Here is a 20,056-nt window from a genome sequence, read left to right as displayed (position 1 = left end):
TTAAACACGTTGGAATTTATAGTCCTGTTTGTGTAAATGTGTATTCCACATCTTCTCCGAATTACTGTGACTAACTTCTTCAAATTAACTGTTGCTGCTCGTGGTACGTACTTCTTGATATGCTTTGTCGCTGCTGCACTTTACGACATAAAGTGTGATCCAAGAAAGCAACAAGATAATTCATGGTAGAGACAATATATAAGGAATACTGGGGTCACCTTGTTTGAATCTTCCAGGGTTATGTTCATACACGTTGAACCGTCAAATTCATGACTCTTTAAGTTTGATTATAATACATAATAACTTCCGTCTTTTGAAATGATTTTCGTTAGCTTTGATAACCCAAATAAAGTCAACATTTATTCTCTGTCTGCTTTTCCCTTTTTCATGCACACTTCAGTTGCAGCTCGTCTACTTTATAAAATTAGAACACAACATGTATTTGTTTCTAAAATATCATGGGCAAAAAAAGAAATCCGGGTCAAATCGAGATAAACCTGTAAATGTTCCCATACGTGGCTCGAGAGCTGTTCGCACAATATTGTGCGATTTGATCTCGAAAGTATTTTCATCGGGTCTAGGTCAAAACCCCCACATTCAAGAAATGTCAAAACGCCCACACGATCGGTCATAACTCCCACACAAATGGACAAATCCCCCAAACGCACGAACGGTCAAAACCCCCACAGCCAAAACCCCCACACGTATTTGGGAGATTTGTCCATTTGTGTGGGGGTTATGACCGATCGTGTGGGCGTTTTGACATTTCTTGAGTGTGGGGGTTTTGACCGGTTCCCTTTTCAGAGCGTATAATCACAATCTGAATATTGTGATTATGAGGTAGAACGATCACATTCAAAAAATTGCTGGATAATATATGTATTAAATTTTGATGGATATTCATTCATGCAAGAGATGTGCTGTCACTAAGCGAGACAAATTTCAAAACATATATATATATATATATATATATATATATATATATATATATATATATATATATATATATATATATATTTGATTTAAATATTTTGAAAAAAAAACATTAAAACAATTAAAACGAATAGGGGTCTGTAAGATCCCCAATGAGAAAAACCGAGAATTATTAATTATTAGTTATACTTTGGTAACGAGCAAGTCGGAAATTTTATAAATTCTTAAATATTATGGCTAGAGATGTAATGTACAGATGTCACGAACTCTTGGAGCCAAAGAGAAATATTTAGTATCTAAAAAAAAAAAAAAAAAAAAAAAAAAAAAAAAAAAAAAAAAAAAAAAACAGGAAACCTCTCAGACTCCTATTGTTTGTTTAAAAGGAAAGGAACAACTATGAAATTATACGTTATTTGCTTAGTTATATAAGGTAGATCTAACTTAATTTTAGGTTATAAGAGCTTTCATAGATTTTCTATATAATTTTATAAAAGTAATATATATATATATATATAGACCTACGTAGTTTGGATTTTTTAAGCTTAGTTAAGACATCTTTCAAATGCAAATTATGTATTCCTTACTCATTTCCAACAAGCAGAGACTTGAATATTTTGAAAAAAATCCTAGGCCACGGAAGTAAGCTTACGAACGATAGAGTCCGGGAAAACTGAAATAGTTGATCAGCAGAGTATCTGTAGAATAAGATTTAAGTTGGGTCAACCTCCCAACGGCAGATATCCTGTGATAAAAACAAGCGCGCAATTATTAATCCCTCCTACCTACTAACTAACGTGCCATATAGGAACGTTAAAACTCAAAACCAATTAACTATTCTGGAATCCAGATAGATATAAAAGAAGTATGTTTCTTAAGTCACTTGCTTATACAGTTTATATATAAGCTGAGGTTGTTTAATAATAGTTGTTGTTCCGTTTCTGTAATATATGATGTCATTCTTTTGTTTTCCAGATCGTTGTTGGGTTCATGAGAGAATTAAAGACGATGGACATCCAGACTCAACGTTAAAGATTTGTAAATTCCGACCACATTGCGACTGCCGTAAGTACAATAATAATACTATGTCTATGTTATACAATATATGATGCATTTCAAACATATTTCTTAAATGTCTTTGCTTTTAGCAATTACCATAATAACTATAGAACGTTGTAGCAATGACCATATCGTGCATGTTGGATATTGCTATATTCCTCTGTACTTTGTACAAAAGAACAGAACTCTTGTTTAAAACTCTCTATACAAATGAAATAAGTATATATAATTTACCACATATATCACATATCGTACAGTAATAACATTGGTGGTTTGTAAGTGTATATGTAATATACAGTAGATCGATACATGCCTTCTATTTACTGATTTATCTTATACGTAACATATATGTCTAGTGATCTCCGCTATGGCTTTGTGAATTGCGTACCTACCTTTGGCATGGGGAACACAGTTCGATTCCCAGCAGGAGCACATGTAGTTCGGATCCCACATTCTGAGTCTTATATAGCCTCGTTGCTGAACGGGATGTTACACTCTCATCTGATCCAATCTATATATACCTAGGTTAATTCATTTACCTAGGAAATGCCACATTTTCATCACTGGTTATGTTCGATCTGCATGCCACTTCAATTGACTATTGCCCGGCATCGAAGTTTCCATTGCAGGTGACCGCGTTCCAACTTGACTATGTGTGTTGCATCCATCTCCCCTTTTACAAGCTTTCTACAGGCAGGTGACGATGCCATAACGGAGCTCACGATGGGACAGGCGCAGCGTGAGGAGTCGGTAACCACATTAAACCATTGGATGTCATTCTGAACTCTTGATACGGATGCCAGAGAAAGAAATTGCCGAAATTCAGTTCTCATTCCATACAGTGATAGAATTTCTGTGATGTTTTCATTGTGTGGATGGATGCCTTGTCTTGGAGTGATTCATGTCTTGTCAATATAATACTGGGATTCCATGCTGGTACATTTCAGTTAGGATATGAGTCTGATAGTATGCAGCATAAATTGTGACATTTTGCTCCATCTTTCGAAGACGCAGTTTGCACCTGTACGAGAAACCGACCACAACCTTGAACCATTTTGAGAAACCCTTTTAGCTGCTCGCGTCAGTGTTATGGGCCCAGGACTCTGTGCTACATATTTCCCTATAATACAATTCACAGTGGTAGAACCTACACGAAAATTACACTTTTGATATTTTTTAAACGCAGGTCGTGAATTTAGCGTCGGAAAGGGCCACAGTGAACCGCTCTCAGAATCCATTCAGTTTCGGAAAGATCAGACTACACTCAAACACACTACTCTACTACATGATCAATAAGATACTGTTGCTTTGCCTCGTGGCAATCTCACGGAGAGGGTTTCGGATACGTGGTAGAGTTACACATTGACTTCGGCTCAATATAAATGAATTCTTCAGACACTTAAGTTTAAAATTTGATTTTGAATTTGATTCGTTTAAATGTATATCAACTAGAACTGTGAACATGAGAATAGATGAATCGACAGACTTTCAAACGTCACTAGTTTGGAATGTTGGATCATGAAAAATCTTGGGGTTGTTAAGAACAATTTATTGAACTTTCCAATTCTTTCTTTATTCCTCTTTCACTCGATTGCAAATTTAAAAAAAAAATCGAAACTTAATTTTTGTTTCTCTAATTGAAATAACAGTTTGTGATCGGATAACTTATTACAAACTAGTTTATCGTTACAGAATGCTTGGTTCTATATTTTGTTTCCATTGCCAAACCATATCGTTTCTGTTTACTGGAAGAATTTTCCAATGTACTTTTGGATTTATATCCAAATGATTACTAAAAATCTGTATTTTTAATCTAATAACCTTAACAAATTCTACTTGTACAGCTTTCATCTATCACGAAAGTTAACTATTTTTTTTTCTAAATAACATATTGGAATTGCCGATCTGTTTCTCTGTATTACATCCTTCTTGGTTCTGTTGAACCACTTTTTCATCTCTTGAGAAACTATCTCTCTCTTTTCACAATAACCATTATTCTTCCAGTTTTCTTTTGTAGTCTCACCTTTCACAATAACTGTCCTTCATATCTCCTTCGCTTGCTTCTTTTTAGAGTGTGTGTGTGTGTGGGGGGGGATAAGTCAGGGTGTTTGTGTGTGTGTGTTTACGTCTACTGACAATCTACGAGTGTATATGCATATAGCTGCACTAGTTCAATACGGCTAAACAGGAAACTTTGTTATTTATTTAGTCGCTGTTTGTTGGGAGGTTCAACATCTGAGGAAGCCTACCTAGGAAATACTAAGCAATTACGTTAGGTTTAGAGCCGGAACTCTTAAGACTATATTGTTGTGCAATTACCATTCTTTCCGAGACGTTTTTAACTGATAATCAATATAGTAAGTTTGCATTTATTTTATTTTATACGTAGTTTAAAGGGGATTAGATTGAGTTTAACGTTCCTTTTAGCAGCGAGACATGGACCTATAGCTTAACGTGGGATCCGAGTCACATGAGCTTCCTCCGGGAATCGAACCCGGGTCTCCCGGGTTTAAAGAATACAGAAAAGTCTTCGTGGATATTTTTATAGACAGCATAATGACCACATTTCAATTGCAGATAGTCTTGCAGTGAGTCCCACGTCTAGATGTTTCTTATCCCACTTGTTAATCTTTGTACGCGTTGCAAGCTGACTACATTAATTTCATTAAGCGGGCTGCAGTTCGAAGAGTAATTAAGATGAACCTAAGACAAAATCGAAAAGTATTTTATACCATGCATTTTAAAAACGGGTTACAAAACAAGAAGAAGGAAAGTAATTCAAAAGTATTCACGTAGAACATTTAAAACAAAACTAAAATAAAATAAAATAAAATAAATTTAAAAAGTTTCAATAGGGTTTCATAAAATGAAACCTGCAGTAAGAATGAACGATTATATGGCTTCAATGACGAGATGAAAACTTGTTTCTGAAGAATCGTGGACGAAGATAAACACAAAGTGCGTAACTTCATATATGAAAATGCAGGATCCTTTAGATAGATATTTGATAAACATTTAATATTTATACTTCATGATAGGCAAATGCAATTCCATTTTTTAACGTCCACGTTTATACACCGAGGGAGACAGTCATTATAATGGCATGAAAAAGTGAGAGGAAACGAGAAAACCCATACTCATAGTATTTGTATACCACATAGCCTACAAAGGCCTGGAATGGAACCGAAGATCCCACGCGCTTAAATGAGTGCTCCATCACTAAGGCATAACGACCTTGTAGTTTCATAGTGGATGTAGAAATAAGGTTGAGAACACAATCAAGGGATAAAACATAGCACAACACCCAAAGAAAAACCACACTTGGCGCCACTTTTTATATTCTTAACAGCCGTGAGAATTTCAGGAGTGCTCGAGGGGTCCCTCAGAACTACGATATTTCCCCAGGGCATTTCTCCGATCGGGTCCACCTGGGTTGCTATTATTTAAATATTGGTAACCTTACTGTATTCCCTACTTTAGTTCCCAGTTATAAAGTCCGTATGGGATAAATTTGACATCAACACAGTTTATAGATGTTATCATAGAATAAATGTTTTTGAATATTAAATGGTTTAGAACATATAGCTTTGCGTTTTTAGAATTCTGCTCTTTTCCTTTTATCAGTATTAGTGAATCGTCATGATGCTCTCCAAACACTTAGATTCGACACATTCTGTATTTGTTTAGCCACTGAAATAGGCTTAAAAAGTAGCATGCTTCTGTACTTTATACTTTCCTGACATCTAGCGAGCAGATGTTGTACATTTAACAACAACATTGCTGTTCCTGTCATCTAGTGACGATTCCGTGAAATAGAGCGTGCCAGTAAGTAACATTTTTCCTTCTTTCGTTTTCGTTTTTATAAGAAGTTTCGACTTTGAATTCTCAGAAATTCAACAATATTATCACCGTTTAACGATTAAAAACAGAGACCAAACTTGAGATCTATAGATTTCATAGAGCTGGGGAAAAAATTATGAATGACTGAAAATTCTCATACACAGTTTTAGAGAAAAACGAAGTATTTTTTCTTTCCTACAGGGTGTCACAAAAGTAATCGTAAAAAATGAAATCACAGATTCCTGGCACCCAAACAAGAAAAACGTTTATATGACCTGTAGTCCGGAAGTGGACAGGAGCGGAGCTAGACAGCTTCGAATGTGGAGGGAAACGAACATCACACTTAAGGAAAGAAACTTGCCAATTTACGAAACCACATTGAAGATGCGTGTGAACTGTTACGAAACACAGTAAAAGTGATGGAATGCATTCGAAACTCACGATTAGCACGTTGCATAGACGTGGGAGGGCAGCACTTCGAACATCTTCTGTAGGTACGTTCATTGTTAGCACGTATGACCTAATAGTTTGTAGTGCTACTCTGTGTAAGATACTGCGTTACAGATAAAATAGATCGTTGTCTATTCTGCATTTTATTTCATCACATTACACGACTAGTAATCTTGTTCTTATTGCTACCCTCTATCTGGTATACCATTTTCCATTGCCCTTTTATTATGCAGCCATGCTAAGTGGTATTTGCCTCGACTCCCATTTTACATGTGCGTGCTATCGTGCCATGGATAACTTTTTTCTGTATGGTTTCCGTGTTTACTGCACAGTTCCAATAACCCTGCCGTATAGACATTCGGTGAATCCTAAATGACGTATGGAGAATCTCTGATGCAGTTATGCAACATGTGTTTAACATATCAAGTCAAGATGATCTTTATGTATTTATGAACCCCCTTCCTAACTCCTATCTTTATTCCGCTGGTAGGCGTGAAGTTCCTTTTCCCCACATTCGAAGCTGTCTAGCTTCGCTTCTGCCCACTTCCGGACTATAGGTCATATAATTTTTTTCCTTGTTTTGGTGCCAGGAATCTGTGGTTTCATATTTTTTACCAATACTTTTGGGACACCCTGTATACCTAAAATTGATGCTGTACAATAAACACGCCCTCTATTAAAATAAAATTGATACTGATTTTACCAACTGATGCTGATAATGTTGTCAAAAGATTAAAAAAAAAAACAATCGATAGATTGCATCCAGAGGCGGATAGACCCAACGGGATACCGGGAGAATCCCAGTAGGCCCCCCGCCAATAATGAATTAATGAGGCCCAGTGGTAGAATCATACTGTACTTAATTTCCATGATCCATTTTGTATGACTACTTTCGACAGAATGAATAATTGACCATTGACCATTACATTATTTTTTTCTGAATGCCAAGGCCCTTGAAATGTATTCTAGTACTCAGCAATATTGACGTGTTTCATGCATGTTGTAATTTCAGGATGTACGGGAAGAAAAAGTAATTGAGAAAAATGTACTTCAGTAGATGACTTTTATGTGCTACCCGAAAATATTTCAAACCTAAATACTTAGTCACATCTGAAACCGATCAATACATTTTTCATTTTTTTATATATAACACTTATTAAGGCTTAAAAATTGCTCTTTGTATTGCATGAGATCAGGGGCGTAGCCATAGAAGGTAGGGTGGGATATATCCCTCCTTCCCTCCGTCCGAAATTACCGTACTGTACCGATAAAGAAACGGATAGAGAGAAAAGGTAAGAACGTAGAAAAGAGTAAAGAAAACTCTAGGAGATTAAAAAAAGCGTTTATGTTAGATGTAAAAACTTTAGAATCCCGTCATTGGACTCATGTGACAGAAGGCAATGGCAAACCACTGTCGGTATTCACCTTGCCTAGGGACCGCAAAGTAAAAAACAATCCCCCAGCTGCACTCTCATCATCATCATTATTATCATCATAAGTGCTTTAAAATAAATTGAATAAATAAAACATGGGACAATAAATAATCATTTTCAAAGTAGTTCAGGAGAGGCTGAAACTAAAATTTTTACCCGAGTGAGACATTTTGGCGCCCATCAGAAAAAAAAAGCTAGGCTACTAGCTTTACTTTCACAGCATTTGTATGCTAGAGAATTTTGAAGTAAAATTGTCTGAAAAAGTAATTGAAATGTTTATGGTTTTAATAGAGTTTTGTAAAAAAAAAAAAAAAAAAAAAAAAAGGAAACATTGCTTATTCCTAATTGATATAATGGAAGAACATGCGAAAATATTAATAATGCTGATTTTAGCAATTGATATTGAAAAACGTTTATATGCATCTCACTCAACAGACCTTTTTGTTACAAGCGTATTTCAAGTTTTGTTGTAACGCAAGCTCGTATTTCTCATTTTGTGATACAGCTGCATAGATAGTTATAGTGATTCAGAGCCATCAGTAGTGCTCTCAACGGGTCGGGTCGGGTCGGGTTGAAGACCGACCCGACCCGACCCGTGACCCGAATTGACTGACCCGACTCGATGACCCGACCCGACTGACCCGAACCGTGTTCCGACCTGATTGACCTGACCCGACAACCCGACCCGAGCTGACACGATTGACTACACCCGACAAACCGACCCGAGCTGAGCCGATTGACCCGACCCGATAACCCGACCCGAGCTGTCCCGACTGACCCGACCTGACAACCCGACCCGAGTCGGGTGGGGTCGGGTCACGGGTCGAGTCGGGTCAACCCGATCCGTTTGCGAGCACTATGGTCACGACACTGGGTTAAAGCCAAAATGCACTCCCATTTGGAATTAAACCCAGACCACGTGTACCGAAGTCTTACACGTTAACCACTAGCTAGATCAAGCGGGGGATTTGTATATGCATCTTAATGAATATTTGGCACTTTTGAGGTTTGGTTATTTCTTTTTATAACTTACCAGTGTCCGACGTGGGAGAAATTTATTTTTTTCTTGATTTAGTTCTATGTGACGAAATTTTTCTTCAAGGTCAGTGTTCTCACCTGCTCGGACGGCAGGGGGTCTTCTCGGAAGGCAGTAGCAAGAGTCTCTTGGCGGAGACAAAAAAAAAAAAAAATCGTTTAACTACAATGATAAGGGTTGAGGAAACAGGAGAACACCTGTGATTTTTTCCAACCCCTCTACTTTCATTCCAAAATAGGTTCTTATGATTCCGGGACTCGTGCCACTTTATCGGTAATTAAAACGTATTTTACAGTATATATAGTTGCACGTAAGAAGATATATAATATGAATTTTGTAATTTAAAATTTAAAAATACAGTGTGATATTTAATTATAAAGTACTAATTTTATTTAATCACTTTCAGCCCAACAAATGAAATTCAACCAATTCGCTCCCTGGGTCTTGCAGGCACGTAGCCAAGGGCGGTCCGGGGGTCCTTACTCCACTTCGAGACCAGAAATGAAAACAATTAAGGAAGGATTAAACAAAATGAAATGAGAAAAAGAAGGATCAGCGTTAAAAATAAACTACAGGAAGCTTTTGGTTACTCTTTCTTATGAGTAAATTTGTATTACTTGCAATACATGGTTACAAGGTGGTCCTAGAAGAGTCAGGGAATTAAAAATTTCTAGAACAGTTGCGGAATTCTCAAAATTTCTGCTACTAGTCAGGGAGATTTCAAGCTTCTGAAAGCATAGTGCCATTGTGTAATAGCGTGGACATTTTTTATCATAATTTTTCGTCATCGCATCCTTGCAATATCAAACATGTTATTTCAAAAACAATTTTCTACTGCTCCTTTAACCTCTCATTTGAAACAGATAGTGGTAGACGGAATAATAAAAACAGAAATATATTTGGAAAGAAAGTTCTGTTAACATTTGATTCAACAGAAAAAGGAACGCAGATACTGCAGAATATTTTACAAGACATTATTGAGTATGTACTTTGTAGAATAGTGAATATGTACTTTTTATAATAGTTGATTTCATAATGAAAGGAAAATTGTTATATTTGAATAAATAGAGGAAGGATCTTTTTCAATACTTTTTTTTTTAAATTTTACTTGAGATTTCTTCATAGTTTATTAAAATACTTACCAACATATCCTCACAAAACAATATATGTTGATAGTAAAGTAGTTTAGATTGATCGAGCTTCTTCAGAATTTCATGTCACGCTCCCCCCCCCCCCCTTCGTTACGAAATCCTGGCTAAACTAACCAACATATATTCCAGTAAAATTGTTTAGAATGATCGAGCCCCTGGTGGGATGACCACAATATTTCATGTCACGGACCCCCTCCCCCCTTTTCACGCAATCCTGGCTACGTGCCTGGGTCTTGGTCATCAATACTGCGTCTTATACTTTGTCTTGCAGTCAAGTCTTGGTCCTGCATTTCGTAATCTTGTTGATCTTTCATGCTATACAAGAGCCAAGAATGCTCGCCTCATCGGTACAAATGAAGACCAAGTGTGATTTTGATTATGGTCTTTCATACTATACGGAAATCAAGAAAATACGCTCATCGCTACTTGATGATCACCAAAACAAGGCCAAGAGCAAGATTACTATGCAATTCGTCTTGCATATCCAATCTTTATCTTGTTCTTGTATCGATGTCCTTGGGCTTGGTGAAATAAAATGAAATATTCAGTTTAAGGTCCCTCGATTATGCACCGAGGCTAAGGGATATGGTAACCATGAGAAATGAATGAAATGGTGGAATGAAGAAACTGGGAGGAAACAGGAGAACCCCGAGAAAACCCACTACACGGCGTTTCTCCACCACAAAACCTACTTAGCACAAGCTGGGATTGAACCATGGACACCATGCACCAGAGATGAATTCTCTACCACTGAGCCACTGCAGCCCTGCTTGGGCTTGGTCGTCCATATTCAATCTTTCTTTTGACCTTGCTTAAACAACTTCTAGTTTTGTTCTAAATCCAGACTCCATATTGGCGTAGATATTAATATTACAGTCGATTGGTAAAATCAATCTTCCACATTTAAAAATTAAAGTACACACAAGTACAAAAATAAGCATTTACCATAAAAACACTAGCTGCAAGTGTTCAAAATAGATTTATGGTTTCTATAAAATCAATTGAAAATTGCTATTTTTAATTAGGCAGGTAGTGAAAAACAGCAGTGAGCTCAACCTAAACTCAGTTGACCAAAGTGAACTGACCCGACTGACCCGACCCGACAACCTGACCCGAGCTGACCCGACTGACCCGACCCGAGCTGACCCGATTGACCCGACTCGAATAACCCGACCCGAGCTGAGCCGATTGACCCGACCCGACAACCCGACCCGAGCTGACCCGGCTGACCCGACTCGACAACCCGACCGTCTGACCCGGCAACCCGACCCGATCTGACCCGACTGACCCGACCCGACTCGGGTCGGGTCTGGTCAGGGATGGGGTCGGATCAACCTGACCCGTTTGAGAGCACTAGCCATCAGGGACTAATAGGGAACAATTTTCCACTCATAATAGAACTAAACCATATTGTAAAAGCTGTCCTAATTGCTATTTCTGTCTCCTTAAGAAATATAATTTGTACACAAATGCCTTTCCTAGGCTCTTTCCTGTTTACAAAATTCTACAGTAGACTTCCGAGTATGCAGCGTAATGTTGCGGAAGGCCAGGTCGGATAACAACATAGACGGATAAATCGGAGTTCTATTAACTCATTTCCCCCATGCCGTAATTGTCGCAAACACCTAGTGGCCCACTTGCCGGTAAATGTCGATCGTCGAAGGATTGCCGCTAATGTGCCACTGGCGGCAGGGTTTCGTCGAGTCGAAAAATATATCTAGAGTCGGGATGTTGAAGTTACCACCGTGTAGCAGCGAGGACTTCATTTTGGTCCGCGCTCCTTCGATTCGTCACGTAAAACCGCGAAAGAACCAACACGAACTATCGCCAGTCATATGCATGCATGCGGTTATTATTATATATTATTTTTCCCTGACGAATTGTTCGTAAAGTGAGCTCCGGGGGTCAAGAGCATAATGAAATGAAGAAATCTTAAGATGAGTGGTTATGATTGTATGAATTTAGATGGCAACAATCGCCGATCATTTGAAAGTGAATATGGGAGAAATATGAAATAAACTAAAGAGACGCGCGTCATTTTGTTGTTAAATTACATGGCCAGCAGATTTTATCTGATCCCAAACGATTATCGTCGAATATACACGGTTACATGAGCAATCACATTAGCTAAATTAAAAAGACCGCAACGATTTATCCCTCTACAAGTGACGTTTTCTTCATCGCCTCCCTGGCCAAGAAGGAAAAGTAAGCTCCTAGTAATCAGAAGGTTTGTGATTCGTGCCTACCCCGGGATATTTTTTATACTTAGCGTTATTTAGACTCGCCTTAATCTAAACAAATTACACATATAGGCGATTTAACATATTTTGGGGGAGTAATATTGTTGTTCATTGGCGTTTCGTCGCGTCTCTGTGGCTGGTGGTAAAAATTTCAAAACGTAAGTGGGGCCATTGCAGATCGTCGCTGCGGGTCCGCCATTTTTTAATTTTAATTTTAATTTTTATTTTTATTTTTATTTTTATTTTTATTTTTATTTTTATTTTTATTTTTATTTTTATTTATTTATTTATTTATTTTGCGAGATGTTGCTAGTTGCCAATTGGTGGTCCACCGACTCTTACAGCATGGAGTCTTTTGCTCAACAATAACAGAAAACAAAGTTTTTATACCAAAACTCACTGTTATAATACAGTACATATTTTCTCACTTCTTGTTTCGGTCTGTACTCGTAGTTTATGTACTGCACTGCACATTTTAAGAATTAATTAGAGAATAAGTAAGTTAAAGAATACGTACAGCATATGTAAACTGTTCATATTTTAACATAAATTCTGTAATGCCTAACTTAACCCCTTACCGCATGCCGTGCCATATATGCCTTTTTTCACTTTAGCTTTTGTTTTTATTTATCAATGGCACCAAATGACTGGTTTGTCTGCTGTGTGAGATATTGACGTGTATGAATTAGATATTTTGGTGTCACCTGGCATGTTCTTTGTCAATGGTAAGGTGTCATATATGGCACTTACTTATTTGTCGTTGGAATTAAGTGAAAAATCTAAAATTCAAGTTTTAATTCATTTTTCAAGTTCCCATATGAGGATTTCCAATACTGATTATTATTATTATTATTATTATTATTATTATTATTATTATTATTATTATTTTTTGTTAAAGGAAAAAATCCTGCAGAAAGGGGTTAAATGCAGGAAACATAAACAAAACATCAATTTAAATCGTAGGCCTAGTTTTTAAGAAAATTGACTCAAACTGATTGTTGTATAGTACACAGATGTGAAAAGGTAGCCCTGAGATAAGAGTCAAAACTTACAGTTTTTAGTTTCCGAAAAAGTCCTTAATATATGACTGCTTTCATCGCGATAGTACGGAGAAAACTTGGTCGGATAGTACGGAGCCCGGATGGTCGCGAGCCGGATACTCGGGAGTCTATTGTACTTACTTTGTCTGTTACTCAGGTTTCTTGCGAAAAGAAGCTTTTCCATGTTAAAATTGCTTAAATAAGAGTAGATGAAGAAGTACTTTGTCTCAAGAACACTTGGAAACACTTATGCTTATGGCAATTGAAAAGGACATTTTAGTAAACTTTGGAAATGATTGATAACATTATATATCGGTTTGCTACAAAAAGCAAAATTTTTCAAAAGATGTTACTTTTGTAGAAAACATCTCTGTTGCACTGTTATGTTTGTATTCTACATTGCTCTCAGCCATTTACATTGTCCTCAAAGTTGTATTGCTTTCAAAATGAAAAATTGTAATAAAGAAACGTTGGAAGCTGAAATTTGTGTTTCTTAAATATGAACACAAGTTGCAGCTTGAAAGCTGATCATAAATAATAAAGTATTAATATTCTTATGAATGAGTAGCAGAAATCGGAGGCCCCTTGTACTACAGTGTACCCGAGCCCAGGTTGTAGTACCTATCCACCCCTGACTACATTAAGTTGAATAAAATGGCACGCATAAGTGTTCATTCTGGTTTGCAGCTTTCGTTGCAAATCGACAAAAACTAATTTTACTGCGTTAAAAAAGTTTTGTAATTTGTTGGAAGTTTGATTCACTTGATATTTTTTTATTATAATAGAAAAGATATAGTTTATTTAGAAGTAATAGCTTACCGGTATGAGCGTGAAGTTAGTTAGATTTGAGTTTAGCGTTCCGTTCAACAGCGAAGCTATTTGAGACGCGGGACCTCTAGCTTAACGTGGAATCCAAACCACGTGCTGCCGGGAATCGAACCTGGGTCAAAAACGTGCACGTTATCCACATAACCACAAGGGAACTCGTATGTATGTGTATCAAGTGAAATCATACAACAGTAGATACAAAGTGTTACTAAACCGTTCATATTTTTCTTATTGCATAAATATTATTATTATTATTATTATTGTTATTATTATTATTATTATTATTATTATTATTATTATTATTATTATTATTATTATTATTATTATTATTATTAAAGAGAGTAAAAACTATCAACTACATCAAATTGGCAACGAATAGCATATTTGAAACACCATAAAAATTCGTTTTTCTCGGATACTACGCATGACGATTCATACTCATATAATTTCGTTCAGGTTAATCAATTCCATCAATTGTATCGATTGCTATATGATCTAGCTTTGATCATTATTTTTAAACACTGAGAATATTATAGAATATCCGGTACTTACTTGGCGATGGATTCATGAATAGAGTATTTTCCTTTGCTTTTAAATGTGCTACATATCACAGTTAGAAGTCTTAAGTTCCATTTTGTCATTATCCAAAAATAAATAAATAAATAAATAAATAAATAAATAAATTGCTTCATTAAATTATCTCGTGAATCAAAATAAATTATCTATCCGCAGTACAACTCAACAACTCAGAAATTAGGTACAGTAATTTGGAGGAATATATACTGTAACGGCTTGTTTCATTATAGAATCTTACTTGAAGCTGGCAGCTGGTGCAAAGTTCACGATTTACCTGTAAAATATGCAATTTTCCAACCGTCTGTTGGGTGGTTTTCCGCAGGTCGAATGAGAGAACACTTTTGAAAATCAGTGTGCTAGAGAGGTTGTCATATATGTAGATCAATCCAAACATCTAGATGATTTAATCAAGCTCTTTATTCTCGAATTCTCTCTTCTAACTTTTCCTTCTAGTAGAAATTTGAATAGAATAGAATTTAGAATCTAAAAGTCGTACCACTGAAAATAAGTGTTCTTTATGAGCTCCACTAACATTGACTTATTAATTAAAACTAATCCATCCTCCCATTTCCTCGATAGATAACGCAGAAGATTTTTCTTTGTTTTTACATATTGAAATGTGTCTGCTCTTAAATATTTCTAGAGCTAGTTACCAAATAGTTACCAAATATGGAATCATCCGTGCATTGACACACACACAATGTTTGTGGGAAGTAAAATTGAAAATTTCTGCACATCACTGTCTCGTGTTAGTATTTTGTTGGATGATAGTGGGTAACAAGTGAGGGGAGTAGTACGAATTCGTGTGTACCAGGATGGCAAGAATCACTGGGTCACTTGGATCAATTTTTCTCCTTGTTATCTGAATCTAGGTCTCGCTTCTCACATTTGTTCTGAACCGGTGACACGAGATAACCTGGCGATATGAATAGACCCGATGACCGATAGCAGCCGAAATAAAAGCTCTACAGCCATACTGCAAACTTTTATAATTGACTAATGATGTTCACTCCCCGAGCTCAATTATCCACATATTTGATTAACAGTATGACATTTCTTAGTCAAGGTACCATGTATTGATTATTTCAAATAGAATTTCCTTTCTATTCCTCTTCTCATACTGAAGAGTAATGCAGTGGTTTCGAACAAAGGCTATACAAAAATATTTAACAATTCACTGTTTCTAGTTCAGTGGTACGTCTCATACAAGTTTTACAGGTTTGCTCGATTAAAGTTTTACGACTTTTACATATAGCTTTTCTTTTCAGTGATTGTTACGTGTTGATACTTTGATATATCTTGTAGTTATAGGCCTATATTCAGTGCAATGCTTTGACACACTTAATAAGAGAGAGGGAAAAAAATTGTATATTTAGTGAAAAGATAAGAATGAATGATAGAATCGTCTTTGTTACCAGAGTTATATTCTCCATGTGTATGACGTTGTTGCGTTGTCTTCGTGTCACGCTGGGTCACTAGTCTGTCCGGGTCTTTCCGAGTGGCGAGTCTTTCCGAGTTATTGGGTCTTGTGGATCACGGGTCTAATTGCTTTAGGGTTATGTAACACGAAGTTCGTGACTCATTTCATCACTGATGTGTACAATAGGCCTTGGAGTTGGTTATGTAAAATTGGGAAACCTCTCCGATTAGAAGAGGGCAGAGTGTGTGTGTGGTTGTTTGCAGCAACTGTATTAGGTGTATCGAGATCAATAGTGTACAGAACTCATAAGATATCAAAACAAGGAAGAGTAATAATGGATGAACATCAAGCCTAGGATGTGATATGTTGCCGAACATTGCAGAGAATTGTTAGAAAAACCCGTAAAACTAGTGCGACACAATTAACTTCAGAATTCAGCAACGCGAATAAGCTGTTTCAACAACTACAGTTTATGGCTGCAATTTCATGGTATTTCGTTGATCCTATCACTACCTTCGTATTGTTAATCCCTGTGATTTATCGTGTGACCAGGTGAATCCATATGCATGCGCACCCAGAATTTTTGCTTGAGAGGAGTTCAAGCTTTAGAGAGGAATCCAATACTGCAAGCCAGTATGTCCATATAGTATTGAATGGAAATTATTCTACACCCGAGAAGACTATAAAATTGTAAAATACTATCTCCTTTGTTTTCAGAAACGGATGAAATATAAGATCAAATTTTAATGCTATATCAATCATTTTCCTGTTAAACAAGTATAATTTTATTGAGAAAGTGTACAAATGTGTGCTGAGTAGGAAGTTTTCTGGGGGTGCGGACCCAGTGCTCTTTCTTCTCGTAAGTGCGTCCTTGGTGAATCCTATGGAATACTTTATATGTTAATCCCTAACAACGAGGCGGTCCAAGGTGACAATTTATAGATCTATTTAGACTTGCTTTCAAGGGCACCAGAATGTATACAAGACTCCAAAAGTACATTATCACCTGCAATTCTCCATTTCCTGCAACAGTAGGCAACCCAAAAACAGGGTCTTGAGGTGGTTGAGAATTAGATAGGCGTTGGACCTCAATTTGTTACAAATATATCAGTATGGCAAACTGCAAATACGAGAATAAAATAAATTGTTAACAATGACGGTTTTATTATTGTGAGGAAAATGAATGGCAGAAAAAGTTACAAAACGATCTCACTTAAGTAGTTCAAACAAGATGAATAGTAAGAAATATATATCAGAGGAAAGCACTTTTTTCTTTTTCAAAATAAAACGTATAAAAAAAGAAAAAAGTTACATAAGGGTCATTCAATGTCAAACCACCTAGAGCACTGCGCTTCAATGTCTCAGATTTTCTTCAAAATTTTTTCGTACATAAATACCAATGAAATTATGATAAATTAACTTTTTCCGACTTTTTGGATGAGAAATGGGCCGAGAGGAAATTTTTGAAAAATGTGAATTTTGCTTCAATTTCACTTTCCGGCACTCAGCATCATGGAACCGAAATTACCATAACTTCCTTATTTTTAAAGTTATTGGGCTCTTTCAGTAGATCTTAAGTAACCTTGCAAAATGTTACACTGCCAAACATTAATGGGCATACAAAGCAAATTTTAGGTTTTTTACAAGTTATGCCGTTCCTGGAAAGTTACAACTATAAAGCTTTTGAAAACTTTTTGAATACACATTAACATTTTCCATGAGCCGTTCGTCTGAAAACGATTAACGAGTTATATGCCTGAATTCTACAACAAACTATACTACAGACTAAAGATAGTCGAACACTGCGTTCCCATTGGTGATAGGGAAGTTCCATTGGGTTAAAATGTACCAATTATTTTGACAAATACTGTAAGTGTAAATGTCTTTTCTTTCTGCATAAGTTGACGCGAATTCCAGTTTTTAAACTCACTTTCCATGTCAACCGTAAGTGATTTTGTTCCATATTAGACATGTAGATAAATTGCTTCATTATATTCGATAAACCCAGTGCAAAAACTAGGAAACAAGATTGATTTCTTCCTTTTCCTTTTCCCTGCGGAGTTGTTTTTTTTTTTTTTTCATGGAAGTTTCTTACAGTGGTGAATCAGGCGTGTGACTTTTGTTGTCAGCATCTCCCGCGTTACGCAGCTAAGTACAGACTGATGTAAAGTGAAAATCAAGTTGTGTGTGAGATGTTGAAGAAGAGTTTGTGAAGACAGTAAGTGGTTTCGTCTTACCAGGAAATTTTTGGAACATGATGAGCCTCGAAATTCACGCAGGTCTGTTTCCCCTTAAAAGCCAGATTTGTTTAAACACCGCAAAAATTTCGCTGTTTGTTATCTTTTTACTCTTTTTAAATTCAAGTATCACCTTTACTTTCCTGTAGTTGATTCTACAATTTAAAAAGTGCGTTTACAATATTCAGTACTTCCGTGTCCTATGTCCAATCTGAGGCTGAATACCTTGATTGTTTTATAAACTTGTTGGTTGTCAGCAAGTGTAGTTATGCAACTCAACACATCACAGATGACGTTTTGGTTGTCTAACCATCTTAGCAATGTGCGTGCAAGCTATTCATCTTGTCATGTATGTTTTACTAATTGCTTAAATTTCAGTTGACAGGAAAAGAAAAGTGTCATAAACCAAGAAATGAACACAAACGTATGATTATTTTGCTGTAAAATTTCACTTACCTGTCTTTCTCCGTTTTATAGGGTCTAAACACTTCTGTTCTAAGCTTCAGGTGTTCTGTTAGAACCTGATATGAATTCAACTTATCAAATTAAAGACATAAATGATAAATTTTTGATATGATGTTTGCTTAAAACGGTATTAAAAATTCATTATTGACAGAATTCCTAGTTTCTTTTTGTTACTCCGTCTCAATATGTGTGAAATAAGAATGGTGTGGTTAGCGTGTGTAACTTTCTTTCCCTCGAATTTTAATACTCTCAATAAACTTATATATACTTGTAACGAAGTTTAGTTTATTTATAAATTTTACAAATGACGATATTGTTCCACGAAAGTTATTACATTTTCAGAGCTTACACTATTAAACTTTTTACTAAAACATTTATGTTCTTGAACAGTACTCTATCTAATAGCTTTACAAATAATTTCCTGGAACTAGAAAACCCATTACGTTCATTAATTTGCCTTTTTCTTTCCTATCGAACCATCGATTTTCTTTGATTATTCATTTGTTTTAAATGTTTTTTTTAATAATCTAATTGCAGTAATTAAATGTTTTTCATATTACAATGGGGAAAGAAAGACGGAACACACTGCTGTCACTTTGCTAGAATTGAAATCCTTTAAAAGCCCAAAATATTTTCAGGCAAAAAAAATCCCGTTTATTTTTCGTCAGCAAAGAGAATTTCAGGACCTCTTGCATCAGAACAATTGAAAGTATTAACATAGTCCGCGGTATCATTTTGAATTGCAGAAGAATAAGTCTTTTAAGGTAATACGAGAGACTAATATCCGACTTTGTGGGGCTAAGTAAAGAGACTTTTCGACAAATAATAACGAATGATTTAAAGAAATGGAATCTTTGTGCATGTTTCGTACCTCATTTATTAACGAAGGATAGAAACTAGATGTATTGTTTATAAATTTTTGGCCCATAAATATGGTTGTGCGTTATTATGAGTTTGGTGCGTGTGGAATAACTCCCTCAGGTGCATAACGTCTAAAGACCAAATTATAATAAATGAACACTAAAATACTTAGTTAATAAGAATAGTCGCTGTCTACAAGCACACACTTTTGCCATTGCGCAGCCAATGATCGGATTCCGTACCGAAAGAAGTCGAATCATTATCACGACGAAACCATTATCTTCACATTCATGATTGTCATAGCAGATCTATTTTTCACCTGAAGTGACTACCCGATGCAGGGAACTTTCCTGGTTATTGAATTCCAATAAATCGACATCTTAGTATGGTGATTCTTAGTGGCATATGTCAACTCATGAGCCCAGTGTTTTCACCTTCACGTTTGCACGGAGCAAATGGAGAATAGTGGAGTATTTGTATGCCTAATTCA

General features: G+C 36.2%; 1 protein-coding gene across 1 annotated transcript in view; it reads left to right on the top strand.

Annotated features, from left to right (window-relative positions):
* The first annotated feature begins 1,908 nt into the window (after positions 1 to 1,908).
* The window catches only part of Alk (Anaplastic lymphoma kinase), a 1,262,077-nt gene continuing 1,243,929 nt past the window's right edge, over positions 1,909 to 20,056 (top strand). Inside the window, exon 1 of the mRNA XM_081725826.1 lies at positions 1,909 to 1,995. The gene's annotated coding sequence lies outside the window, so the exon portion shown is untranslated. The remainder of the gene's footprint in view (positions 1,996 to 20,056) is intronic.

This window comes from Thermobia domestica, chromosome 9 (assembly GCF_964235325.1).
Source record: "Thermobia domestica chromosome 9, izTheDome1.hap1.1, whole genome shotgun sequence".
NCBI classification, from domain to species: domain Eukaryota; kingdom Metazoa; phylum Arthropoda; class Insecta; order Zygentoma; family Lepismatidae; genus Thermobia; species Thermobia domestica.
This window is presented reverse-complemented; position numbering and strand designations above follow the sequence as displayed.